Here is a 21304-nt window from a genome sequence, read left to right on the forward strand (position 1 = left end):
GAAATATGCGTTATTAAAAACAAAGACAATGAAAAGATTATCAAAGAGCTAGCTCAACATATAAAAAATATAAGTAAGTGGTCCGGGCCACGACTATGTATTATAAAGGGTGCAAAAGAAGTAAAGAATAAAGATGACAGGCGAGTCATCATGAATGATTTTCATATCTTACCCACTAGCGGACACGCGGGTATGCGTAGGATGACGAATAATATAAAACGTCACTACTACTGGCCAAGCATGGAAAATGACATAAAAGCTTTTGTAAAAAAATGCGATAAATGCCAAAAGCAAAAATTCCATAAACACATAAAAGAACCGATGTCTATTACTACCACAGCCACATCGGCATGTGAAAAAGTGTATCTAGATCTAGTTGGCCCTTTAACTAAAGATAACAACGGGTATAGTTACATATTGACGATACAGTGCGAGCTCACTAAGTACGTATGGGCTTACCCATTACCCAATAAAGAGACCGAAACGGTCGCGCGAGCATTCGTTGAAGGTTTTATTTTACATTACGGCATCCCGCGCGAGATAGCAACAGACCGAGGTTCTGAATTTATTTCTTCAACTATGCGAAATACGTGTAAATTGTTAAAAATAAATCAGATACAATCCACGGCATATCACCATGAGAGTCTCGGTTCTTTGGAGAACTCTCATAAGGCCCTGGGAGCTTTCCTCAGAATCCAGACGGATAACCAGGCTCACGAATGGAGCAACTGGCTTCAATTCTGGTGCTTCAGTTATAACACGACTATGCATTCTGAAACTAAGTATACTCCCTTCGAATTAGTATTCGGAAAACTTTGTAATTTACCAACTAATATAACTAATAATAATATAGATCCTGTGTATAACTTCGATGATTATCCGATAGCTTTAAGGTATAGATTGCAAAAGGCTCAGGAAGACGCCAGAAATAATTTAATTATGTCAAAGCAGTTAAGAAAAGAAAGATATGATAAAACATGTAATCCAATTAAGTATAAAATAGGCGATTTATTATTAGTGAAAAAAGAAGGACGTGAAAAAATGGACCCAGTGTATTTAGGTCCATACTCTGTTATTGAAGACATGGATGTTAATGTAAAAGTTTCTATAGGAAATAAACAAAATGTAATCCATAAAAATAGAACTATTCCTTATTTTATGTAACGAGTTATGCTAGTAATAAGTTAGTCATAATCATTGACTCATCGGTGCACCAGGTGTGCGTCACATTTCATTATATTATTGTTATCGTAACCTAAGAGAGTAATCACCTCACCATAATTATGAGCGTGTCGTATTATACAATAACACATAAAAGTGATTGACCTGTATTTTTATTGTAGGTTAATTTGAAAGTTTGTTAAGCATGATTTTTTTTGTGTAATATTTTTTTTTCTTTTCTAAAAAAAAAAAAAAAAAAAAAAAAAAAAAAAATAGGGGGAAGGTGTGATGTGTAAGCATACCTAATTAGATTAAGTAGGCTAGATGCTTTATATATGGAAACTGTATTACTCATAATGATCAGCTTATTCTATCTGTATTCTAATCGACATTACATATTGATGCCTTGGAGAGTCAACATGTGTTTCATTTATTAAACTCTACTACATATCCCTACCGAATAGAACATGCACCAATAGCATCGACCAATACAACTCTTTCTCTGCATCCCCACACAAACAGATCCTTCACTTGCCCGGAAAACTACAAATACGCTTTTTTTAACTAATGCTAATGAGTTACCACGTAAAACTCAGCAGAATAGTACCCATACAACCATTTCAGTCGCAAAATCTTCAAATCAGTAACTAACTGTCAAATGTGACATAACGCGTGGTAACGTCGTGCAAACAATGCGACCGTATTGTTACAGTAACAAAATGTAGTCGTCGTGTGCACTCGTTACGGTAACAAAATGTGTACGAATTTGTGGCTGTCAATGTCACTGTCAGAATGACTTTTAACGACACTTTATTAGTCGACGTTTGCACACATAACGGTAACAACATGTGGACGAATTTGTGGCTGTCATTGTCACTGTCAGAACGGTTTCTGACAGTGACATTGACAGAATTTGTACACACATGTGTAGGTCTGATTACCGAACTGCTCCTAAACCACTGTATCCGCAAATGACAATCTGAAATACGAAGGTTTCTCAAACTTTCTTGTGAAGTTGTGGACTGGTTGCTTTGAATCATTTAAATATGAGCGAATTAAATAATAATAAACGACGACGACCATTTAAGCACTCTTCGACATTTTATAGAAATGTGGGAAAGTTAAGAAAAGTGCAGAATGATTATATAAATAGATAAGCACTTTATAGTTACTTAATGTATTAAACATATAATTTTTAATTCTTATTGATAAAAATGAAGTGCAGTGTTGCTTTACACAATAAAAGTAGGAATCAAATGAAATAGAGTATTTACTGTGATATTAATAGAATTTCTGTTGCGCAATGATAGTTTTTTTCAGTACAGATGCTGCTTTTTACACGCAGTAGTGCGAGCAAATCAAGCAATGATTCATTTCTTGTCTGGTCGAAACTCTTAGCTTAGATTTAGGTACTGAAAATCGTCGTACGATACACGTGCGAAAAGGACATTCACAACTCGTGTCGATTTAAAACACTCCCTTCGTTCGTGTATTAATTTATCGCTACTCGTATCGATTTTCCTCTTTTCCGCACTCGTATCTACAAGTATTTTGTTTGGGTTACAAAAAAACACATTATTTACTCTACTACGTTTTATTTATGTCTCTTTAACATTACAAATTTGTAGACACTTATCTATACAAAAATCTTGACAAAAGAAGTACAGATCGCTGAAATTAATGTTGATAGTAATATTATTGACGACTACTTCAACAAGTGTCAATTGTGAAATGCCGCAAAATACTAGTTGCTCTATAGAAGACCATAATAATATGATCCCCGATCCTTTACAACCCAGCAGCTCGGTACACACGTTACATTTTTTTTTAAATCTTCTTTAGTGAGGGCAACTGAGTACGACGGCATATTTAATTGTTTATAAAGTTTGAGGATACCTGGAAAAAATTAATACAAGAAGCCATAAATATTCACTGCTTTCGGTCACGCGTGTACGCTGCGACCATTTTGCGACCGTTTGTCGACCGTTTGGTGACCGTTTGGCGACTGTTTTTTACATGGAATATTACCGTCTTAATCCATATTTTAACAACTTTCGCTTCGTCCGACTCTATGTATGAGGGCGCCTCGGGCGCCCGGCCTTCAACCGCGTGCGTCGGGCTTCGTCCGACTCTATGTATGAGGGCGCCTTGGGCGCCCGGCCTTCAACCGAGTGCGTCAGGCTTCACCCAACTCTATATATGAGGGTGCCTTGGGCGCCCGGCCTTCAACCGCGTGCGTCGGGCTTCGCCCGTCTCTATATATGAGGGCGCCTTGGGCGCCCGGCCTTCAACCGCGTGCGTCGGGCTTCGCCCGACTCTATGTATGAGGGCGCCTTGGGCGCCCGGCTTTTAACTGAGTGCGTCGGGCTTCGCCCGACTCTATGTACGAGGGCGCCTTGGGCGCCCGGCCTTCAACCGCGTGCGTCGGGCTTCGTCCGACTCTATGTATGAGGGCGCCTTGGGCGCCCGGCTTTCAACCGCGTGCGTCGGGCTTCGTCCGACTCTATGTATGAGGGCGCCTTGGGCGCCCGGCCTTCAACCGCGTGCGTCGGGCTTCGCCCGTCTCTATATATGAGGGCGCCTTGGGCGCCCGGCCTTCAACCGCGTGCGTCGGGCTTCGCCCGTCTCTATATATGAGGGCGCCTTGGGCGCCCGGCCTTCAACCGCGTGCGTCGGGCTTCGCCCGACTCTATGTATGAGGGCGCCTTGGGCGCCCGGCTTTTAACTGAGTGCGTCGGGCTTCGCCCGACTCTATGTATGAGGGCGCCTTGGGCGCCCGGCCTTCAACCGCGTGCGTCGGGCTTCACCCGACTCTATATATCCCGACTCTATCTATGAGGGCGCCTTGGGCGCCCAGCTTTTAACCGAGTGCGTCGGGCTTCGCCCGACTCTATGTATGAGGGCGCCTTCGACCGCGTGCGTCGGGCGTCGTCTGATTCTAAGTATAAGGGCGCCTTCGGCGCCCGGCCTTGGACCACGTGCGTCCTGCTTCACCTGACTCTATGTATGAGGGTGCCTTCGGCGCCCGGCCATGGACCGCGTGCGTCGGGCGTCGCCTGATTCTAAGTATGAGGGCGCCTTGGGCGCCCGGTCTTGGACCGCGTCCGTCGGGCTTCGCACAACTCTAAGTATGCTACGGTTGACGGCGAGATGGAATAAAACAAACGAGTTAAAATAAAGAACTGGTTTATTCTCGCCGTAACTCCGCGTGAGCACACGAACAAAGGTCGTTAGGTGTGGGTTCGTAAGGCCGATACTGATTTTGCTCCGAGGTCAGGTCCACCACGCAAGTACTTCCCTGAAGCTGCTGGTGTCGTTGCGGGCTGGAGACGGAACGCGCCGAGGGACGTCAGCCGCTCCGCTCCGGACCTGCCGGAACTTGTGAAGAGGTTCCGGAACCGTCGTAACCCGGCCTGGGCTGTAGTTCCAGCCGTAATATGGCTCCCCAATTGGGGATTTAAACACTAAATACAAACGTTACTTGGTACTAAACGAGCACTAAGACGTATTAGGAATTAAATAAATTTAAAATCACGCCGGCTACATGTATAGTCGCGAGCTTTGAGCAAAGCGAACGTGCGCCGGCGCCGATGTCTCAATCTGTCTCCCCCGAGCGGTGAAGCCGCGCGGGAGCGGTGGGGTAAGGCGCGGGGCGGGGAGCGCCACCGGCCGGTTTTACAACGAAGGAATGTCGCGCAAGGTAAAGTGCGCAATGCATAGGTCAGGATCAGGATGCAATTATAACTTAAATATTACGATTTGAATGTATCGCTTTTAATTATTCGTATCTAGTATAAGCAGGTAAGTGTTTCTTATGAATTAATTACGTTTATATTGGAATGTAAGTTAGCTATGAACCAATAAAACTTCTTAATATATATGTAACCTAGGTTACGTAACGTATTTACGTTACAATACCCCGGCGCGTGGTCAAGGATTTTAGGTCATCTTAATGAAATAAAATCCGCAGAGCTAAGCACTTGTCGATACGCTTTCGTAAATAATCTTTCATACATCACGCTTCCATGAATACATTAGTAACTATTTGGGAAAATGAAATAAAATTACTAACGCTCAATAGCAAAAAAAAAATACTGAGGTAACCTGTTACAAGAACTTGAGACCCTACACGTGCTTTTGCCTAAAGATGGTAACACGCATATTTTGAAATTAAATTAATACACAACAAGCAAACATACATCATGACTAACGCAGGTACTTCCCAAAATGGGTAGGGAGAGCAACTTGAAAATACTAAGGACCTAATGCCGCCCTTGGCAATCAAAAATTGGGAAGGGGGAAAAAAAAATGTGATACCGCAAGCAGGCAAAATGCCTCCAACCAGTAGCTATAATCACAATTGAGTCAATATCCCTTAGTCGACTTCTACGACATCCACGGGAGGAAAAGGAGTGGGGAAATTCTTAACCCGTCACCACACGGGGACACGTGACACTAATAATAACCTCACGGGAAAACAAAAAAAAAAACTATTTATGAACACCAACTAATTTGAGATCTTTTATATGCCAGGTGCCTAAATCCTTACCTGACAAATCTTGCAACATATACACTAGAGGTGATTTCTTAGCAACTACCCGAGCCTTAATAAATTTCGGGGCTAGTTTTTTGGTAAATTGTTTACCCTTATCGCTCAAGAAATAGGTACGCTTCATGACAATGTCACCGACTTGAAATTCAGCAGGCTTACGTCTAATATTGTAATAAGACGTGTTCTTGACATGGGCATGCCACAACCTTCGCTGCACATCGTCAAATAAGGCTGACATGACACCCAGATTTTCTGCGTATATGTCACGTGGTAGGAACAACACTTCTTCGCCGAGATCGTTATCCGTATAGTGTGTACCGCACGGCACCAACTCGCGACCGAATACTAGAAATGCAGGTGTTTTATTGGTCACTTCACTAACCGAGCTATTAATGGCAAACTGAACCCGCGGAATAAATACGTCCCAAGACCTATGGTCATCCTCTACAAACGTAGAAATACACGTAATAATCGTGTGGTTGTAACGCTCCACGAGATTCACTTGAGGCGTGTATCTAGGGCTATAAAAAACGTTAGGAACACTATACAACTTGAAGAAATTTTCCATTACTCTCCCAGTGAATTGAGTGCCATTGTCCATCAACACCGTCTGCGGTACACCATGCACAAGGAACACTGACTCCTCTAAAATCCTTACGATTATATCCGCAGTTGCCTGTTTAATCGGAAAAATCAAACAATACTTGGAGAAGCAACATGTAACGACCAATATATGGTTGTTCCTTCTCCTAGTAGTTGGCAATGGACCCATCAAATCGATTGAAATCATTTGAAACGGGCGTGAGCACTGTTTCGGTCGCCCCATCTCCCCCAAGGTTTGATGGTTCTGAGCCTTATACGCCAGACACTTGTCACACGATCCGACAAACTTAACGACATCCTGGTACATTCCTGGCCAGTAAAAACGCAAAGCAAGTCTACGGTAAGTCTTAAATATACCCATATGCCCTGCAGTAGGCTCCGCGTGGTTCTCAAGAATTGCCTTTTCACGTAACTCCGCAGGAACGACCAATTTCCAAGAAAACTCCGAAGTAAGTTCATGCTTGTTCTTTGTTAAACGGTACAAAGAGTCATTTTTAATGAGATAATTGGGAAAATCTATAGGGTTGTGCAAACACCCATTATATATATTTGTGTACCAATTATCTGTGGATCCTAAATGAACGTTTGTGGTATTAATAGCACTAACCGGAATACGAGATAAGGCATCAGGGATGACATTATCAACCCCACGGCGGTGTTTAATAACAAAATCAAACCCAGATAAACGTACACCCCAGCGAGCCAAACGACCGGTTGGGTTACTTATGGACAAAAACCACTTGAGGGCGCTGTGATCCGTGTATACGGTGAAAGTCTTACCATTTTCTATATAGCAACGCCAATACTCTAATGCTGTCACGACGGCAAGCGCCTCACGTTCTGTGATGCTATAGTTCTTCTCCGCTGGTGACAAGCTCTTTGACATATACGCGATCGGGTGTTCCTTTCCATCGATGGTCTGTGTAAGCATACCCCCTATCCCGTAATTGCTAGCATCGGTATGAACCTCGAATGGTTTCGAATAATCGGGACAACAAAGAACCGGAGAAGAAACGAGACATTCTTTGAGTTCCCTGAACGCAGACTCAGCCTCCGCAGTCCACTTAAATGGAGGAGAGCCCTTCCTAGTGGAAGTCAACTTATTCAAGGGCCCAGCTATGGTACTAAACCCAGGAACAAAACGTCGGTACCAAGTAGCTGTTCCAAGGAACCTCTTGAGATCCTTACTGCAAGTAGGCGTCGGGAAATTTAAAATGGCCTCGACCTTGGCGGGATCTGTATGCAAACCCGAACCATCGACTACGTAACCAAGGTATTTGAGCTGGCTTCTAAAGAAACAGCACTTATCGAGATTAACAGTCAGGTTGGCCTGCTTTAATTTATCCAAGACTTTCAAGAGTAAGGAAACATGGCTGTTAAAATCTTGCGAGACGATTATAATGTCGTCGAGATACGCGAAAACCTTGGGCCCAAACTCGGAAAACAACATGTCTACCAACCTCTGCTGAGTCGCCGGAGCGTTGGTTAAACCAAAAGGAGTCCGTTTAAAGTGGAAAGTGCCCCTGCCAGGAACGTAAAATGCCGTCTTGTTCCTATCTTCCTCAGCTATTTTAATCTGCCAGAAGGCCTTGGACAAGTCGATGCTGGAAAGGTAGTGAGCATCTCTAAGGTTGTCCAAAATCTCGGCGATATAGGGTATATTGTACGCATCACGCTTTGTTACCGAATTCAGCTTACGGCTGTCTAAACAAAAACGAGGCTTACCATCCTTTTTATTAACAATTAAGACCGGTGACGACCATGCGCTCTCGCAGGGCTCGATTACGTCAAGAGAAAGCATCTCGTCTACCTGTTCCACCAATATACGCTGCTTCTCAGGAGAAAGACGGTAATATCGTTGCCTAACGGGACCCGAGTCCCCGGTATCTATTCGATGTGTAATTACGTCCGTGACGCCGAGACCCTTACGTTGGAATGAAATATCCTCAAACTGCCTAACTACGTCATCGGCCACCTGCTTTTGGGAATCGTCCAACCTATCATAGCCCTGAATAAAAGAACTCTGCTCCGATGGAGTAATAGAAAAAAAGTCTTGGACTCGTCCAAAACAATGCTGCTAAGGTATTTAGGCAAAATCTCAAAAGCACGCCAGAAATCGCCCCCTAAGATGAGATTGTTCTGAACACTCGGTACGACATAAGCCTTTAGAATGTGAAACTTATTTTCAAAATGCACCGGAATCATTATATACCCCTCGCTGCGCAAAAGGTGACCACCCGCTGTAGTGACAGGACTGATTGGTTCCTGCAAAATCCTCAACCCGCTATCAACCAACAGCTTATGAGCCCCGTTGCCTAAAATCGTCATCGCAGCGCCGGAATCCAATAATCCAGAAATAGTTACGTCGTTAATCCGAACCTGAACGTACGGTCTACTATCATCCCCCTCAAATTTATCTCTCAGAATTGCGTCAACCCTGTACGCTTTAAAAAATAATTTGACTGTACGTAGCCAATCCTGCCAGTCATCCTTATCAAAATTGGCTATGTTAGTATTCTTGACACAATTCTGAGCTACTAGTTTTTTTGAGAAGGCTTCCTATTCTTGTTACAATTCGGACAGTCGGGAGCCTTGACATTGTCACGACCACAACCAAAACATACAATCTTGTCCTTGCTTGCCGTGCACTGTCTCAGGGAGTGTGTGTCTACCCGACATCTAACACAAAAATGTGTCTTAGATGTAGAAGGAGCAATAGCGTCCACATAGTTAGGTTTGCCTTTAGAATTAGCACTACTAGGATTACCATTATGAGTAAAAGTCCTACTGTCCTGTTGGTTTTGGGAAAACCTGTTGTAGCCAAACTTACTATTAGCATAGCCCGAGTTGTTGCTAAAATTCGTTTTAGGTTTAGTCGAACCACCAGAATATGCAAACTCCGGAGCCAGTGTATCCGCATTTGCCCTTGGAGGTTCCTTGAAGTGAGAGAGACGCGACTGTATACTCTCATAATTACGGCAAAGCGCCTTTAACTGCTCAATAGACTTGATCTCTGCAACCGAAGATAAGGTGCTCGTATAACAAGGACGGATATTATGGAGTAAAATCTCAAGCCTCTCCTCCTCAGGCAGGGGTCTTGTCAAACGAGAAAACAGACCTGACATAACCGACAAGTAAATTATTATGTTTTCAGTCTCCCCCTGCGTACGTGATTTTATTTCATTAGTCAGCCTATAATCGTAATCGGCCTGACCAAAATCCTGCTTTAAGAGAACTACGAGATCATCCCAATTCGCAACCTGACCCTTGACGCTACGGAACCAATGAAGCGCGCCGCCTGTAAATATCTCAGTACCATTATGAAGAACCTTACTACTCGAGATATTCTTCGCGAGGCAGAACTCAGACACGCGTTCAATGAACGCCCGCACACAGGACGTGCCGTCATACTTCAATTTAGATAATTTGTTGGCTTCGCTACCCTCGCACGTGACCGTGACGCTAACCGGAGATAAAGAAGTAGACAAAACAGTAGGCGCATCGGTACTACTCGAAAATAACGGATCCAAAATGTTGGCCTCTTTAAGAGAGTTAAGCCGGTCCGAGCAATTTTTGTACAAAACTACGCACTGATCATAAGCATCCTTCTGATCTTTGTTGTCGCAAGCGATACGGTTCAACCGATGATATAAATGGTGCACTAAATTTTGTGCACGAAGCAACGTACTTTTAATTAGTGGTTTGGAGTCCAAAAAAGAATTTATTTTTACTAATACGTCCGCAACGCCATCTATGTCGTCTTGCAAATCAAAAGGACTGACAAGAATATCCTCGGAGGGAAAAAACGGACCACACTTTGCAATTTGTTTACGTAATTCCTGAACCGTGGAACCAGGGGTCTCACCCCGTATCGCTACCTCGTACTCAAGCTCAGATTTCTGAAGGGACATGAATTTTATTGGATAAGCCATGGTATCCTATTTTTTAATAAACCGTTTGAAATAAAATAATGAAATTGGATAAATGTTGAACACAAACACAAAAATTACTCCGTCTGTTACAAAATGAAATAAAAAACTACGAACGTTCTTGGTTGTTATTTCCCTTAGTTGAAAAGAATTAAAGGAAAGCAGATAGAAAGAAAGAAAATAGAACAACACAAAAATAAAAACAGAAAAAGCGTTTAAATGCAACTAATGCATACAGAGCGAAAAACAAATTAAAAAAACAATAACAAGTTATGCAGTACACTTAATATGGCCGACTGTAGTAACAAATTTAAGAACAAGTTTAAACAATTTACTAAAATGCAACCAAAAAAGTAACAATAAAAAAATTACCAGAAATGCGGCTGACTATACCACATAAGTATTGAAAAAAAAAAAACGTTAATAAAATTCACTCCGTACACAGTAGTTGCGGCAACCAAAAAATAAAACAAAAAGGAAAGAAACGTTTCACAATAAAAACAAAAAAAAAAAACCCCACACAACACACAAACCGCAGTTACCCACTCAGAGCAAAATCAGATCCTACGAAAAAACCACGTTATGGGCGCCAGTGCTACGGTTGACGGCGAGATGGAATAAAACAAACGAGTTAAAATAAAGAACTGGTTTATTCTCGCCGTAACTCCGCGTGAGCACACGAACAAAGGTCGTTAGGTGTGGGTTCGTAAGGCCGATACTGATTTTGCTCCGAGGTCAGGTCCACCACGCAAGTACTTCCCTGAAGCTGCTGGTGTCGTTGCGGGCTGGAGACGGAACGCGCCGAGGGACGTCAGCCGCTCCGCTCCGGATCTGCCGGAACTTGTGAAGAGGTTCCGGAACCGTCGTAACCCGGCCTGGGCTGTAGTTCCAGCCGTAATATGGCTCCCCAATTGGGGATTTAAACACTAAATACAAACGTTACTTGGTACTAAACGAGCACTAAGACGTATTAGGAATTAAATAAATTTAAAATCACGCCGGCTACATGTATAGTCGCGAGCTTTGAGCAAAGCGAACGTGCGCCGGCGCCGATGTCTCAATCTGTCTCCCCCTGTGGGCGCCTTCCGGCCTTCGGCCTCAGGAAATTGGTCAATATGCTATCTCAGGCTTGGAATAAAGTTAAGCTAGATTAAGTTTTAACGTTTTCAACCCTATTCGTGCGATTCATAGTCTATTAACTATTAGGACCCCGAATAACACCTATTGTTATTCCGGATACCTATATTTTCTATTATCCTCTATCTAAAGTCTTCATTTGAATGTCTCATTCAATAATATTTGTTTTTATTAGATTTGTTTAAGTTACATATTTTGAAAACTCTTAATCTCTCAAAAAAAGACATGAACGCATATAATATTTATATATTATTGATCGCCTTTAAAAGCTCTTCATTTTGATACCCTACTCGATAGGTTTGCAAAAATTTTTTTTCTAAAGTTTGCGCATTATGACGTAATATGCCCGCCATATTGAATTTTAAGTGACGTCACATATCCTATGTTCATTGGGGTGACGTAAGGATTCCAATGATACATCATTCATTTAAATCGGTTAAGGCATTCAGAAGTTATGGTGGAACAAAGAAACTCACATACATACATACTTACATACAAACATGAACGCTGAAAACAATACACTCTTTTTTTGGGGCAGTCGTGTAAAAATAAATTCCGCGAGTGACAACGTGAGTTGGGGAGTGATATTTGGCCATACAATTTTCGGCGATAAATAAGAGAACCCAGTAGCTTACATACTTACATACTAACTTTTTTATAAATATAGACTTATTTCGTTCTCGACTCGTCGAATATCATGTTCTCAGGAAACCCCTGACGCAAAAACAACGGGGTGTTATAATTTTGACTTGTATGTCAGTCTGTCTGTCTGTGGCATCGATTGCTGCTCCCATTGATGCTCCCGAACCGATTTAGATTAAGTTTTATTTTGTTTGAAAGCTGAATAAATCAGGAGTGTTCTTAGCCATGTTTCATGAAAATCGGTCCGCTATGTCGGAGTTTTTTTACCCAAATTTTAATTTTGTGGTTATTAATTTTCATTACGAGCTTTGGTGGTAAAAAAATACGCGTCTAAAGGGAATAAAACACGTGCAAAGGTATTCTTCTTTTTAAATATCGAACCACAAAGCATGAGTAAACAATGTTTTACTTCATGGAGTCAGTTATTCTTACTATGTATAATTATACTTCCTCCCTTTGTTCGTTCCAACCTGATATTTAATACTTATTACTACCTATAATTGTCTCTACTCGTGCCACGGTAAATTAATTTGATTATCGTCTAAATTAATCTAATATTAACTAGCGGGCGACCCCAACTTCGTACGGAGAGTAAAACAATTACGTGTATAATTATAAATAAGTTTTCCTTAAAAATAAATCTCATGTATGCGCACTTTTTTATAAAACTTTAAAAAGGAGACACTTTCAATTTGCATTGCATTATTAAACATGTAACATCGGGTCACTCACGTAAAATTGTCAAAGATTATTATTCATCATCGAAGATATCAAGATCAACAGAAGACGTCTACTATCAATTCAAGTAAGAGGAATCTCGAACTTGTAAAATCATCATTATAGTGCTGCAGCTATTATCAAATTATCATCAATTTTTAATCAGTTAACCAAGGTAATCAATATCAATATCATACATCAGTGGCCACAGTATTGTCAAATATTTTGATTAATACTCACTATCAAATTATCAATCTACTCTACTACATATCAATAAATCAAGATGAGTTTAGACAAGGAAATGGAAGCGATTTGCAGTGATCAAAATCAGCTCATGGCCAATATGAACAGGCTATTTGAGACTATGTCTAACATCAATAACAAGTTGGCCGGCCTCGACGGGTTCTGGCAAGAGTTTCAAAGCAATCATGCAAGGTTATTAGAATTCCAGAACGAGGACTGCACATCTTTTGCCGAAAAAACATACATCAAAACCAAATCCTTCTACGAATCAGCTCGGTCTGTATTGCTTGATCATTTGGATACAGTTCAAAAGGCTGCCTTATCACCGAGACCGAGACCAATCTCACCAAAACCAACAGAAAGTTCACCACTCCCTTCGTCAGAGATGCCCAACTGGGCTGAAAAAAGAACCAAAAATGAAGAAAAGCAACCTGGGCCATCGGATCTTCAAAGCCGCGCCGTCCCTACCCATCAATCTGTAGATCAAGAAAGGTCGGCCACCCAGGCTACAATCAATTCTGCTTTCGCAATTGCACCTATTTTCAATATCACCGAAAAACCAAGCGTCGATGCTGCCAAGTTGTCAGAAAAGATGAGAAAGCAACAGAGCAACTTCAAGGCCTTCGCACGTACTCTACATTACATCGACCTCTCCACAGTAAATGTAACAGAACAAGCGTCTATGACGAGGAAATGGACTCGTTATTACATATAAAACTTACGGCGAATCAACTTTTCCTTGACCAACTTTTTGGTGCATATTTCCTTCGGGATTTCATTGAATATTTTAACAAATAATATCTTTGATGGTTTATCACATGTTTAGTCACGTCTTCACTCATAAAATTCACTATTATTTGGTGCAAAACAGGTTGGAAAAACGTATTTATCAACAAACTACGTTCACATGGACGGAATACTGACACTGACAGTTGTCAGCTGCGTAACGTTCCGATATTATGTCTTGGTTCCAATTACGAGTCAGAGAGGTAATAATGACTAATATTGATTATTATACTTCCTGAATATATCATTCAATGTAACATTTAGTAACAGATAAAATATTTCATTGCGAAATTACTTACAAAATAAATAAGAATGTTCCACAAAATAATATTTACGTAAAAATATTTGCGAATCGCTCCACTATTGGACTACATAGGTATCAATATCAATAGCTCTGTCTCTCTCTAAAACACGTGTACTCGGCACGTGTTGATAAGCAAACATCCGTGTGTTAATCGTGAACTCTAATGCATAGGGCATAAGACTTAGTAAACAAAGCACACGATTGAGTAGCCATCTTGTCGGAAGTCCGATGTCAGAAGTCGGAAGTCGAATGTCAGAAGTCGGAAGTCGGATGTCAGAAGTCGGAAGTCGAATGTCAGAAGTCGGAAGTCGGATGTCGGAAGTCGGAAGTCGGAGATAGAATCTTTAAAAGGGTCGGAGGGAGCCGACGCGCGTCATTCTTACAATATCCACAAGACTAACAGTGTCTCTGGCTTTCGTGTGTTATACTGGTGAGTGAAGTTGTTCTGCTATTATTTCTCTGTTTGTTTTTACTTGGAAATTATTCTAAGTGATTGTAAACTTTGAAATTGTGTCTTTGTTTGATTGTGCGGGGACAATATCGTCGTACAGTTGGACTTGGACCTGTGGTGGAATTGCTTTACCGTCAGTTGCGGGGTTAATTTAGTGTTCTATTTATAGTGTAGTGTTACATTTAAATTGATGTGTATAGTGAAGTTTTCTGTGCTTTGTTTCATGAGTGCCGTTAAGCAATACAAAGACTGGGTCGATGTATGGCTGGTGCTTGGAGATAAGTCTGTGTTTGGTTTTGTAGGGAGTAATTCTTGCAAAACTAAGCTTAGATTATAGCACGTAAAGGAAACTTCACTCGTTTGTTTAGTTGGTCAGTAAAATTGAATTTAGTAATTTTCTATGGGGTTATTTTGTGAAAGTTATAAGCCAGATCATTGTTTGTGACAGACTGTTGTCCGGCTAGGCGCTTCTTCCCTTACGGTGTCAAATAAGAGGCGTTTAGGGGTCTTTTTGTTCCAAGTGGAGGGCTTGGGCGCTTTTATTTACTTACAAAAGCGTATTTTCTCACCGGTCTCAAAGAGTCCAACTGTTAGATGGAAGTGAGGACTTTCACGATTGACGAAAGACATTAGGAGTAATCCTTGCTCACAGAAGTCGGCAGTATTTGAGGCTGGGGTCCTATATATATTTATATTTATTTACTCGGTGCTCTAGTCCATGCTGGCGTTGGTCGCTGGGGATTTCGGTTGTGATCAATCCACATCTAAGTAAAGTTGATCGCAGCTGGGTCTCTCATGTGGCTGGTACTGGTGTGTCCTGGAATACTGGATATATACACGGATAGGGCGATCTACTCTCTGCTACCCTAGCCCGCGGGCAAGAGCAGAGGGGGGGATAAGAACACAAGCCTATAGGTTGCCTATCTCAGCTTCGCTGGCTGAACTGTACAGCTTATGGTAGGGATACACTTGTGCATATTTTGAACACAAGATCTATGGTAAGTGACGGTCTGTGTTTCAGATATGCTAGAGTAGGGAAAACGATAGGACTAGGGTAAAGTCACACACTATTTCTATGAAAGTAGAGTTCTTTTATGATTGGTCTTGGAATATAATTGGTCAACGTGTATTGTGGAGAGATAATTTAACTACTACTATTTATATGGTTTAAATGGACTTTAAATGTGGTGTTTACTATCTTAAAATATGTGGTAAAACTGGTAATTTATAAAATCTCTTATTACTTAATTTATTTGAGTGAAATTAATAATTGTGGTAGCAATTTCTGATTTTTCGGTGTGGCTGCGGGACACTTAGTGTTGCTAACTGGTTTTTCAAGGTAAATTCTATCAAGTTGGTTAGAGAAACAAACTATTCTTTGGAATAAAAAGCATAGGTTTGTTATAGGGCCCAGTGGCATGCGAGCGCCGTCCACTGATGGAAAGTCTAAAGCTTAGAAAAGTTTGACTTACTTATTTCTTATAAAAGTTAGCAACTGCTCGGTGTTTCGATAAAACATTAGAAAGATCGAGAAGTTATGGTCTATTAGCAGTATTGGGGAACGGGGGTTTAGCTAGGAACAAGAAACAAAACAAAAAGGGGGTTAGTTTGTAGATAGATAGCCCTTCAGGCTTACTTGCTTAGGATGCCCGATAATGTGGTTTGATTGGGCCTAAGGATTCCAGACGGTATCGCAAGTTCTCACCCCAAACCGGAATCGAAAATAGAGCGTAGCCGATGTTTTCTAAAATATTTTTTAATATTTATTTCATGTATGTTTCACTCACTAACTTTTATTCTAAAATTCCTTTATCACGTCATTAATTTTTTCACTCATAACTTTCTAGGCCTAAATCTGATAAAATACTCTTCTATAACACTATATTATTATGCTACAATAACCTTTATTCTTCTCCAAAATATAAATAAATAAAATTTTAAAAATTAGTCAAAAATACAGCTGATACTCATTAAAGGATCTAGGTTATCGCGGTTCACATCGAAGGGTTCTACTTATTCACGCTAGACGATCACAAGGCCAAATTTACGGGGTATATTTAAAGGGGGGTTAGCTATACTGTTGGTTAGTCAAGTAAGTAAGTAAATAAGTAAGGTGAGCGGAGGTTTAGTTACATTTGGTTCCGTGACCAAGGGATCTAAAATGTGCTCTGTAGAACACATCTTGGATACCAAGGGTTATAAATAAATAATAGGAATTAGCCTTACCAGGCTACATTTGTTGTTGTGAAGATGAGTGGGTGTGCTGTATTTCTGACTTATTTCATCTCTAAATAAAACTCATATACCTAATATTTTTATTCAATCGCTATTTCATAAAAACAAAAATAACTTTATTGTTAGTAAACACGTCTGTAGTATTTTCTTCCATTGTTAATTCTTGACGCGTTCCGGGAGAGGTCATGCATCGATGCGGAGTCGATTGTATGTTCATTTCCTACCTCTGGATTCTGAAAAATAAAAATAATAAAATTAAAGTAACGTAGTAAACTAAGACAAATTTATTTCTAGGAAATTAGCTCATAATCGTAGTAGTTGAACTAAACATCGTCCCAATTAGGCCATTCGGTTGCGTTGCTACGTAGCAATTGTTGGCATTGGCACATCTTGACGTTCCCTTGCGCCTATGCGTAGTACTATTATTTATTCTGTGCCTTAATGTATGTTTTTCTAGCTGAGGGATAGGCGGGGCTAGTACGTAAAATACTAGGTACTTATAGAAAAAATACCCATGTACCTAAAATAAAAGGCCGGAGGCGCGGAACTGTAGCACTTTAGAAGAGTTTGCCACCTAGTGACCGGAATTGGAAACATAAGTGTGTGAACTATGTACAATAGCAATAGAATTTCATGTTAAAACAAATAGTTCTCTATATGTCTAGTACATTTTCATAGCAGGCTCTGCCATCTTCAGGGCTATTTTGAAATCTCACATCACGTTTGCACTTCACACCGGAGATCGGATAGCTTCGATGCTGTTTTATATAGTCTATGAACACTCTGATGATATACATATTCCTAGCAGGCTTGTTATACAGAATTTCATTTATAGGCAGGATAACTACAGTCTAGATGTAAGGTTATTTTCCTAAAATAATCTAGGATACCTAAGCCCTAGATTTAAGACCTAGTAATACAAGAAGATAGGCTCTAGTCTAATGGCTATGGGGGCGCGATTATTCATTGTCGCGCTGAAGTACAATATTATATGGGGCGTCCCGCCATTTTTCTATGAATACTGAATAGCTACACGCATGTGGTACTATGACAAGTACACCCTTCGATGGATGGTTTGTTTGCATTTCAGTTGTAACTCTATAATCTATAAATTGGCTCACAGGATTTCATACATCATACAATAATTTGGCATATTGTTTGTACGGTTTGTACCAAATATTGTCACTGTAGCGCAGCCGTGAGAAGAACAGGTTTCTGTCTGTTAAGATATACGTATTAATCATGTTAGGACTAATTTAGTTCATTAGCTTATAAGTCATCATATATTTTCATATTACATCCGTAGTAAACAAGCATATGTCCCTCTTGATGGTGAGAGGTCACCATAGCCTATATCTGCCAATTATTTCAATAAATTAAATCCACTGTACGAATTTCAACTTTCTATACGCATATATTTTTACTGTAGTAACACAAATAAGTATGTATGTATAAACAAGATTTTCAATAGCTTCATATGACATGAGTTCGTTATCTTACATGATAAGCTGTAGGCTAGTCTAAAATAGTAAGTGTAAAACCATACAATTATTATGTTCGGTAGATTGGGTACACAGCTTTTATACAATATTTCACAAGTCAGGAGTATGCCAACATACTGTACTTCATTACAACCATGTCAAACATATCCTACGAAATATTAGCATTACCAGCATCTGGGAGGTCGTACCTCGCCATACCCTAACTCCACCACTGCTTGATCATTGTCACAATTGCTTAATGAATTTCAGGAAAATTGATTGAAACTTGTAATATTCCTGTTAAATAGGCATAGGTAATAAGCGCTATTATCATTATAAAACCATATTTTACTGAGGTTCAGAAATAGTATGTGGTATGTGGTACGCATTAAGTATGTAAACTTACCTAACATGACCGGGTCCAGTCTGATTGTCGGATTACTTTGTTACTAGTAGTGCAGATTAGTGAGTCCTCAGTACACTGAAAGGAAATAGTCAGACATTAGAAATTTTCATATATTATAGAATAAGAAAAGGGGTATTGTTTAGAGTGGGGTTCTGCCAATTGGGAACAATATTATTTTACTTATCTACTCACGGGGGCGCGTCCCTTAATTTTGGAACTAAGACACGCCCGTGAGAAATATTGTGTCAGAAAATACAAAGTATACAGCAAAATTTACAAAAAAAAAAAAATATTAAAAAGTTTGAGAACCTCTGCCTTGCAGTTCATAACTACATGAGTTAGTACATAAATAAGTTAGTAAGAAGTTTGCTTAGCCAATAAAATGATGATGAGTCAGTTAAGTTTGATTTTTATCCGGTCGCTCATGCCTCGCCGTTTTGCTCTACGCTTCATTTCAATTTTCTAGATAAAATATTGATGCCATGAGCTGTTCACTTATAAAATTTAATAATTAGAACGTGTTATTATAATAAAACATAAGTACCTTTCATTTATATGAAGTCAGTAGATATATGGAAGACGGTCCAACCTGAAGCATGGCCTCTCGGGTAAAACCTGAAATTGTATATATGAAAAAAAAATTAGTTAAAAAAAAGGGTGTATGTATGTTTAAGGAATCTTATTTATAAATACGTATCATTAAGATTGTTTATATTTATCTAGGCCATTCATGGTTAAGAAAAAAAAGAAGAAGAACAACCATATCCATGTTTCTATGTAAAATTTCCTGTCGAGTCGTTTTACTCACTAAGTAGAGTTAATTAAGTTAAAAAGTAGCTGTTTAGTGGCAATGATTTTTTGTACTTACTTGGGAATTGTGCTAAGACGGAGTACAGTCCATAAAAAGACACACCGGAAAATTCCTCAGTCCACCTGCACATTGCCGACGGCTGGTTGATGTTCTTCGAGGATGGTTACCCATTTCATATACTGAAAATTAATACATACATTGTTTAAACTCAATGTAGCAGAAATAAAATCTATGCTAAGTCTGGATTTTTACTCTACATAATTTTATTTAAGTATCCAAAAATACAAAATTAAAGTTTTGACAAGTTTCAATGCCTATTTTTAAATGTCATGACATTCATTTGAGGTCCTACAAATATTGCTTTCCATAATCCATAAGCTTGAGAAATTTTATTGGTTGGAACGGAAACAACATTACAAGTTCCAAGTACAGTTAGGAGACCTAGGTCAAGTAAATTAGTCAAAGATATAATTTTAATGCTTACCGGTTAACCAAGGTATGTTCAGTTTCTGTGGGTATTGTTTTCCATGGAATTTGTGGCAGATGTGTGGAGGTGTCGGGCATTGTGAGTTCCAATTAGATGTTGACTGAAAAATCAAACAACCATATAAACCTCATTGAAAGTAACAAATCTATTTTGACAGTTAGGCCTATTTCACGTACATTTAGATCCTCTTAGGGAATGTGAAAGTCAGAAAGTAACGTGGGAAATTTACTAATCATTAACTTATCTGACGACAGAACAATGAAATAAGCAACATTTCACCATATATATTCGGTCTAGTCGTTGTAGTTCGCAAGTATGTTCTGCCGGGTTTCGAAAACAACGACTTGTTTGAAAACACATCAAATAATAAAACAAAAGCTTACCTTTCTTGCAAAGCTGCTTTTGGAGAAGGCAATTGTTCACTTTATTAGTAGAGACATGGCCCGTTAAGACATCCTTTACATGGGCTGTTTGCTCATTAGATCATGAGTATGAGCACTAAATTCTTCTATTATCTTGATGAGAAACACAACAAAACACATGTCCATTGCATTCACGTTTTTTTTTCCAACAATAATGTCATGTCAATTTCGTAACCTCACTTTCGCTAACGGAAAATTACATTGCAATTGCAGTTCAGAGTTCAATTTGATAAAACAGGCTCACTTTGTCGACAAAATTATTTAGAAGTAACGCGTGTTTAGGGCAAATAATGTTTTGTTTGCATTTTCTTAGTTTGCTAAATGACAAAATGGCGAATATGGACGGTTCATGACCGGCGTCGGCGCAGAATTGCCTGTCGTATTGTTTAAGCAGATTAAAATAAAGCGAATATTTAAATAATTCTAGTTGTAGATCACGTAATTAATAATGAGCTAAAGAAAACAAAAACGGATCTGCCATTTTTTCGCGAACAAGCGGATTAGCGGTAAGCATGACATAGATTAGAGAAAATAATTTAACCACAGATAACATATATCTTCGCCAAAAGGTGTTCTATCGGTGACATTACACAAACTATCATTGTTTTTAAGTTGGTACGCTTGATCGGTCATACAATTTTCGACAAAAGATATTCAGTAATTCAGTAATTTATTGTCCGGTGTTGTCATTTACAAAACTTTACTTCATTTTTCTCTACTTCATTATAGTAAAATTAATACAATAGATGTATTTAAATACAAAAGATTTTGTTAATTTAATTTTCTATTGCTTAAATCACATCAAACTATTCAAGTTGTGTAGATTTTGAACGGTATTTTGTAAATAGGGCCTAACACATGTCCCCTTACAAGTGCGGTCCGACCGTCTGTTAGATCCTTAAAGAATCTCACAATATATTTTTAATGTGGTCACACT

At 39.7% G+C, this 21304-nt stretch overlaps 2 long non-coding RNA genes across 2 annotated transcripts; both read right to left on the bottom strand.

Annotated features, from left to right (window-relative positions):
* Positions 1-16832: 16832 nt before the first annotated feature.
* LOC125234007 lies at positions 16833-19234 on the bottom strand. Its single transcript, XR_007177917.1, has 3 exons — positions 19192-19234; positions 18648-18722; positions 16833-16993 (listed from the first exon to the last, which is right to left on the bottom strand). It is a non-coding gene; the product is annotated as an uncharacterized LOC125234007 (long non-coding RNA).
* A 264-nt stretch (positions 19235-19498) lies between these two features.
* On the bottom strand, positions 19499-21009 carry LOC125234008. Its single transcript, XR_007177918.1, has 3 exons — positions 20329-21009; positions 19943-20045; positions 19499-19637 (listed from the first exon to the last, which is right to left on the bottom strand). It is a non-coding gene; the product is annotated as an uncharacterized LOC125234008 (long non-coding RNA).
* Positions 21010-21304: the final 295 nt, after the last annotated feature.

This window comes from Leguminivora glycinivorella, chromosome 15, assembly GCF_023078275.1.
Source record: "Leguminivora glycinivorella isolate SPB_JAAS2020 chromosome 15, LegGlyc_1.1, whole genome shotgun sequence".
In the NCBI taxonomy this organism is placed as follows: domain Eukaryota; kingdom Metazoa; phylum Arthropoda; class Insecta; order Lepidoptera; family Tortricidae; genus Leguminivora; species Leguminivora glycinivorella.